General features: G+C 46.3%; 1 non-coding gene across 1 annotated transcript; it reads right to left on the reverse strand.

The window, feature by feature from the left end:
* Positions 1–7,156: 7,156 nt before the first annotated feature.
* On the reverse strand, positions 7,157–7,229 carry Trnas-gcu (transfer RNA serine (anticodon GCU)). Its single transcript has one exon. It is a non-coding gene; the product is annotated as a tRNA-Ser (tRNA).
* Positions 7,230–7,441: the final 212 nt, after the last annotated feature.

A 7,441-nucleotide genomic window follows, 5' to 3' on the forward strand; every position in this document is an offset into this window, starting at 1 on the left:
CGAATAACCAGGGCAAGGCCTGTCTGTAAGAAATAAAAAAAAGAGAGAAAATCTTGTCATAAAAAATAAAATAGCTAGAAGAGGACGGTTTAATAATGTAAACCACAATAGTTACGTAGTTGCATACTGATACAACATCCAACGCACAATACTTTTTTTCAGTTTTCATGACTTGCGAGTAGAACGTACGAAGGCAGTGAAAATGATAAACTTACCTTCAAAGATAATCAACAGAGGCGCGTTGTTTGGAGAGCCAGCAAATACAGAAAATGTTGATGGCACATCATGGTGACGGTATCTGTCTCTGCAGCTTTGCAGAAGGGAAGCTGCGATGGAGTCTTGCATGTAGGATGAGGTGTCCATTTTTCCGCAGGAAAGTTGCGATGCTGGGTCTGGTGAACAACCGTTCCGCCGAAACAAACTTCCATGCACGGCCACAATTGCAGCACATGAGCGAAATATGTTCTTCACTCTTTCGCTGATAGCCTGTGCACATCGCGGTACTCGATGTCCACGAAATCAGAGCAAGAGAGATCGCAAGTGACGAACACGTCCGCACTCGTGACGCTGGTGAGCAATTCTGAAGAAGAAAGTGCGGCGCGGAGGGATACACAACAAGAACTAAAGTGACCGTCAGAAATTTACACTGGTGTAACTGCCAATAAATTCTGCGAAGCTTATTTGTGAACTATCAAGTTTTCATGGCGCAATATTAGCACCCTATAAAATACAAATTGATCTTTTCTCGCGTTATTTTCTTGATCGCAACAGTAGACGGGCCTCCTTGCACCTGTGCAGCGAAAGTCGGCGACGTGCGTTCTCAGAATTCTTCGCCCCTCATGGTCTCGCCACGTGCAAAGACTACCGCCCGCGACTTACCAGACAGGCGAGTTTCGGAACAATAGGGCGCGCCTTTTCCCCCCACGGGGGAGAGCAGCTTAAAAATGCACGACCGGTGAAAGACGCGTCCGTCGAATCCGCATTCTTTTCGCCTAAGCCGGCTACCACGACGTGTTTTATCCCCATTTTTATCGTACTTCTCATGAATAAATAGTAATAAAATAATAATAACAAAGACACTGCCTGTCAAAGCATTGAATACACATTGCGATAAACATTGAATCAAGGGTATTTTTGCTAATTTTCGAAGGCAGCATTTTAGCGCATCATTGAAGCAAATGCACGTGGCGCACTTGACCGCGACCCGATCCGTCTACATAGTTCAGAAACACGTGCGCCGCACAGTCAGTGCCTGAAAGCATATGCTTGCATGCAGTTTTATGTAATACAGTGCTGCTCCACTGAGTGCTGTAACTGTATCCTCAAGTTTGGTTTATGCCTAATTCAGGACCCTTATTAACGAACGTGTCTTACAGAAAAACGTAAAAATATGCGTAAGAGAAAACTGCAGCCAATAGTGGTGCTGGCCATATGACACACACACACGCGCCCGCGCACACACACACACACACACACACACACACAATAAGTTGTGTGAATTCTACCCCAGAAGCTAATGTAGGTGTCAACATTCCTGATGGAGAGCGCTCAATGCTAGGTCAATTAAATGTGTAGTGACCGTGGGTCAATTAAAACTTTCTTAACCCTTTCAGCCCTGGATTTTTTATTTTGGTCGGGGAATCTTTTTGTGCGTGTTTTCCTAATAGTTATGACCTCAGAAGACCAAAAACGAAAAATTGAGCCAGTGGTGCAAGTATTAATGGATTTACAGACATGACGTCAAATTAGGTCATCAGGGCTCAGCGGTTGCGAAATGAGAAAAATTGCATCTTTTTTCCTGCTATTCACTAGAGTACACAAAATGTGAACCACGTCTCATTTTTCAGTGTGATACTCATTGAAACAGCTTCGATACGTCGATCCAAAAATGGCGCTTAGTCGCCTCAGCTGACCCGCCTCGCCGTCACCCATGACTTCGGTCAAGCTTCTTCTTCTTTGCGGCTCCCAGCTCCGCAAGCATGTCACAATTTTGATGTCAATCGCAGTGGGGATGATTGAAGAAGTATTCCCCCAAGAATCGGCAGTTTTGGTTTCATTTCCAAGGTGCTAGGGCAAGTTTTGTGTGATGGTGTCAATTGACACCGCCAGGGCCGAAAGGGTTAATGTATGTCAATTAAAAATAAAATGAGAGAGTCAACTGAATATTTCAAACCTAATGTCAATTCAATGTTTATTGAAGGCACTCATTAGAAGCTGCCGTTTAATTGACCAGCTATTGAGTCAAAAAGGCCTCGGTTCGGGGTCAATTGACACGCAAAGTGCATTTTTGTAAGGGGTGCGCGTGCAAAAAGATATTGTAAGAGGTGTAGATGAAAGCGGATGATTATGTGCTGCACTGCCACTTGTCAAGATAAAAAAAAGCCAGCTGGTTCGAGAGCTATATTGAGATGAAAGGGACTTTGAAAGATAACATTGAGAATTAAGTGCTGTCCTGCCACGTACAAAGATAAAAAGGCGAACTATTGATCAGGAAGAGATTGTGAGAGGTTTGAATGAGAACGGATGAAAGAAAACAACTCCTATGTTGATCCTATATGCCGCCATATATGTCCTGGCCGGCCCTATTTGTATCCTATAACCGCCATATGGGTCCTCTGGAGGTCCTATTTGAGTCCTATATACCGCCATATGGGTCCTCTGTAGGTCCTACTTGCATCCTATATACCGCCATATGGGTCCTGTTTAGGTCCCATTTGGATCCTGTTTGGATCCTATATACCCCCACACGGTCCTATACAATTCCTATATTTAGTCCTGTAAGTCCTGTATAAAACCATACGGATCCTGTATGAAACCATATAGGTTTTTTTCAGTAGGGTCGGCAACCATTCTGCGATGTCTACACTGTCAGTCCCGCAAAACGTGCCTGGGTCTTTCAGCTGTGGAAGGACAACTGTAGTCGTGGCGGTTGCCGATGCAGGGGCCGAACCCTCTTCTGCCATCGTGGGTTCAACCAAGTGTGGGCCGCTTCGGAGCTCCGTTATACCGTGTTGGTACCCCGCACCACCACCAAAATGTCACGGGAGTGGGAATACCCGCAATAAAGAAAGAATGAACGAAATATATTTACAGGATATACACGGGGAGTCCTTCAGCCAAGACGGCGGAACACCAACAACAACAACGCGAGCGCCATTGCGATCGTCGTCTTCATCGACTCCATGGAGCATTCCTGCTTGTTTGTCACGGCTTGTAACAATATGATGATGGAGCATGCCGTAGTGGAGGGCTCCGGCCATTTCGGCCACCTGGGCTTCTTAATCATGCGCCTAAATATAATCACATGCGCCTTTAATATTTGGCGTCCTCTATGAACACTGCGACAGCCGCGGCCGTGCTCCAACCCGCGCCATTCGGGTCACCAGCCGAGCGTCGTAACAGCCGTACCACCGCGGCAGCTTGGCTGCCGTTTTCAGGAATTGAACCAGCCCGCCATCAAAAGCTTAGTTTTTGTCTCGCATGCATCAACGCACGAGCTTACAAATGCTTACAAACACCGCGCCAATCGACTTAAGCACGAAGCTTCAATCATAGCACGATAAACTAGAGGAACCATATGAACCGCATCTCCAAATACAACTGTAACTTCCACCATCCATACGCGCGCTGTAGCTTTAGTCGTCAGAACAGAACACTGAGAGTGCGTGCAGCATATAATGCCGTCTTTGGGCGTCATCGTAGAGCGGGACAACTCATAAGCTAAGAGCGGCGTGAAAAAGAAATATATTGTCGTGCAGCCCCTTATGCATTTGCCTAAGACGACTGGTAGGCGAAAGCCATATTCTTCTATTTCTTGAAATTCGACTGTATTCACCCGCTCAAATGCTTTCCGCACGAGACGTCGTTCTTGCACGGCCTCCGGTATCGGAGGAATTGGAAGCTTTCTGCACCTTACGAGGTTTTCCACAGTCGCCGTGATCGGCCTACCGTTGACCAAGTGGCGATGTCAGGTGATGACGTAGTCATGTAATGTCATGTGATGTGACGTCATCGTATCGTCCCGATGCGGACGTAAACCCTTGCGACCTGTGTCGTCACTAAGCAACGATGCTTCTTTGCATCACTCGTATTGACGACCGGTCACTTTTCGCCTTTGAAGAGGAATCTATAGCTTTCGCTTAGGCAAAATATTACCCCTATAATAGACAGTTTTAAAATAGCGTATGCAAAGCTTTGCGGTCGTGCTCGTCGCCACTACGCATGCGTCATACGGTATTCTATTGGGTGCCCACGTTCGGTTATGACAATAGCATATCGTACGCAACGAGTGCTATCTCTGCGTACAATATCCTAAAACTGCCTAATGTCGGACGACAATCAGGTTTTGTTATCTCTCTCTCTCGCGCGCGAGAGCACGGGAAAGAAAAACAAGATCCATAATACAGCGCAGCTTCTTTCTTTGAAATCGTTGTGGAGTAATCTAAATTAAGATATCTTTTTTTTCGTAGTGGAAGGTTCAAGTTCGCTAACCTGTGATTCCCTGTTAATCATTTGGTAGCGAAGCACGCGAGAAAAAACTCGCAAGACTAGTTTTAGCGGATGATGCGGCTATGTTTCACGAGGGACGGGCTTTAACTTTCGTAAGTCAGCTTCCGCAGTGGTGACAGTGGTGTGCGCTGTCTTGTTCTGTTTCCTCTTTCGGTAGTAATTACGGACAGCTGCATAGACCCATTGTGGGGTACACGTTACTTTGAATAGTCCACCATTTTTAAGTGCCATGCATTCATCGACCGAGGTCAAACACTGTCCATCCGTTACCACGCACTTACAAGCGAAACAGCCGCCGTGTTTGGCCACACGAGCCCGTGGCTACGGCGGGGCTGGTGGCGTCCCTGTCGCGTATATACAGCGTCGACTGACCGAGTGTGCCCGATGCTGCCACTGCATGAACGCACCAAGTGCCCCACGGTTGACAGCGTCCCTCTCCGTCGGCAAGGTCTGCGCACTTGGTCTTTTCCGCGATGGAGTCCGCTCAGAAGGCTCGCCGAGAACGGCAGTGCCGACGAAGAGCGAATCCCGACGTCAGGGCTAAGCGAGCGAAGGAAGAACAACTACGTGGATTGCTCAACCCTGCTTTAGGAAAACAGGACACAGCAGCCAAACCGCAACAACGCGTTCCGAGTTGAGAGCCTGAGAAACACAAGTGAAACGCCGTTATCGAGCCGATACCGAAGTGCGGGCCGGGAAAAAAATGCTGCGAAAAGAGAAACACGGGGACAGGGCGTGCATTGAGTTAGAGAGGAGCTGCCCGCAATTTTTATAACGGTGAATGCCTTGGATGCCTCATGAAACGCGAAAAATGGCCGTCGGCTTCATGAAGCATCATGGCTGAAGAAAGCAAAAAAGCAACCAGCGCGTCTCGTATTTCAATGCGTCATACAAGACGCCTATGTCCACTAAAGCAATACAAAGCGAAGTAAGAAGTGATCGAGAGTTGTTAAGCAGTGATTGATGGTATAATAACCAGAAGAAGCGTTTAGGAGTGCAGCGTAAAGGATCTCGCGGTGCAGTTGTCTTAACAAAACTTGAAATTCGGCGATATGGTGCATAGCTGATAGGACATTTTTTGCGCAAAAACACAATTCACCAGATCGAAAGAGACAGGATCCATCTCTCTCGTTCTGGTGAATTATCTGTTTTTGCGCACAAAATTTCCCACCAGTTGTCTTAGCATGCGCTAAAGCACCCTGCAAATGTTCTGAACACAGAAGGTTTAATGCTTTAGTATTCTAAACAGAGCTGGGCAAAGATATTTTGAATTTGTATCGCAATAGGATACAAGATACTCAGGCAAGAAGTATTTGAGATACAGATACAAGATACTGCCGCAATAAATATATCCGCTACGATACTTGCCTATTGTATCTTAAGATACTTCGATACATTCGCAAATTTGTTATTATAGGTTCATATGATGTAGTAGCAAACGCCTATGCACAAAAACGTCGGCTTGAAATTTCTTAACCGCGACAAGGTTTGTATCATTTGAATGAAATGTCTCTTAGTACCTTAAAATATTTCTCCGTCTTGCACAAAGTACATTAGTTGTATTCCGAATCATCGTACCAGGGTTTGTTTAGGCTGCGTAACAAGGCATCTCTATATACACTTCGCTGACAGCGGTTCTTGCTTGTCTCTTTGTAATTGATAGAAATCGCAGTTTAGCTTACCGACTGGCTAGTGGGTTACCATCTAATCACAAGAACGTCAATAAGAAGCCTTCGCACGAGAGTGAAGTTGCCGGCATGAAGTTGTACAGGGGCGTAGGCCGAAATTTGTTTCAAAGGGGGGGTAGGCACGGGCCCGGTGTGCCACCCCTTGGTTACGCCACTGGAGTTTTACCTTGTACGTAATTCACCGCTACGCAATACCGGATCAACGTACAGGCGTAGAGCAGCAACAAAGCTGGTATAGCGAAATTTTTTGCGACGCATAGTGTATTCGTAGGGGACATATAAAACTGCAATGGCTGTTCACATTCTACGTATCTGCTGGTGTAAAACGTTCGTTATCGACATACTCACGAACGTGCACTTTTTGAAAAAATTTTACACGAAAGAACATGTCCAACCAGGAAACGTCTCAGACGTATTCTATTGCCACGTGGTATAGTACTGATTAAGAAGGCGACAGTTGTAGAAATTAAACACTTTACATAGCTAACTTGTGCCAAGAAAACTAAGTAACTGAAAGTACAAGCGAAGCACGCAGCACGCTGAAAGCGGTGATCACAGTCATCGGGCGTCGGTAATGCGATCATCGGCTGAACGCGTCGTCTTTTATACATCAGGGATCAAACCATCTAGCGTTATCACTGATGCTCACGCAAACTCCCGATTAAACTGGACTACTCGCGTGCTGCGCGAAATTTTAGAACAATAAGGAAAATCGCGAAGCTTCCGAAACAATGCGGCGCGGATTGCGCCGAGTGGTGTCAACAGTTGTTTGCTAGTTAAACCCAATCACACCAATATGAATAATCATATCTGCGTTTTACGTCCCAAGACCACGATATGATAATGAGAGACGCTGTAGTGGATTGCTCCGAAAATTTCGACCACCTGGGGTGCATTAACTTGCACCTAAATCTAAGTACACGGGCCTCAAACAGGTTCATCCCCATCGAAAATGCGGCCGCCGCGGCCGGGATTTGATCCCGCGACCTTCGAATCAGCAGTCGAGCGCCATAACCACTAGACCACCGCGGCTAGGCAAACCCCAGACCAAAATGAAGAAATAAGGGCGTGTGGCAGTATAGTTGCACAAAGCGTCACAGGACACCGCCGCTATTCGCGCTATTGCCACTTACAGCTCCGAATATCTAGCGATTAGCAATAGTAAAATAAACGCAGGGAGGCCTAAAAAAGGGAAGAAAAGGTATAAGTAATAGAGAAACGGGGTTCTGTATCAAACATTAACA

Source organism: Rhipicephalus sanguineus, chromosome 10 (genome assembly GCF_013339695.2).
Source record: "Rhipicephalus sanguineus isolate Rsan-2018 chromosome 10, BIME_Rsan_1.4, whole genome shotgun sequence".
NCBI lineage: Eukaryota > Metazoa > Arthropoda > Arachnida > Ixodida > Ixodidae > Rhipicephalus > Rhipicephalus sanguineus.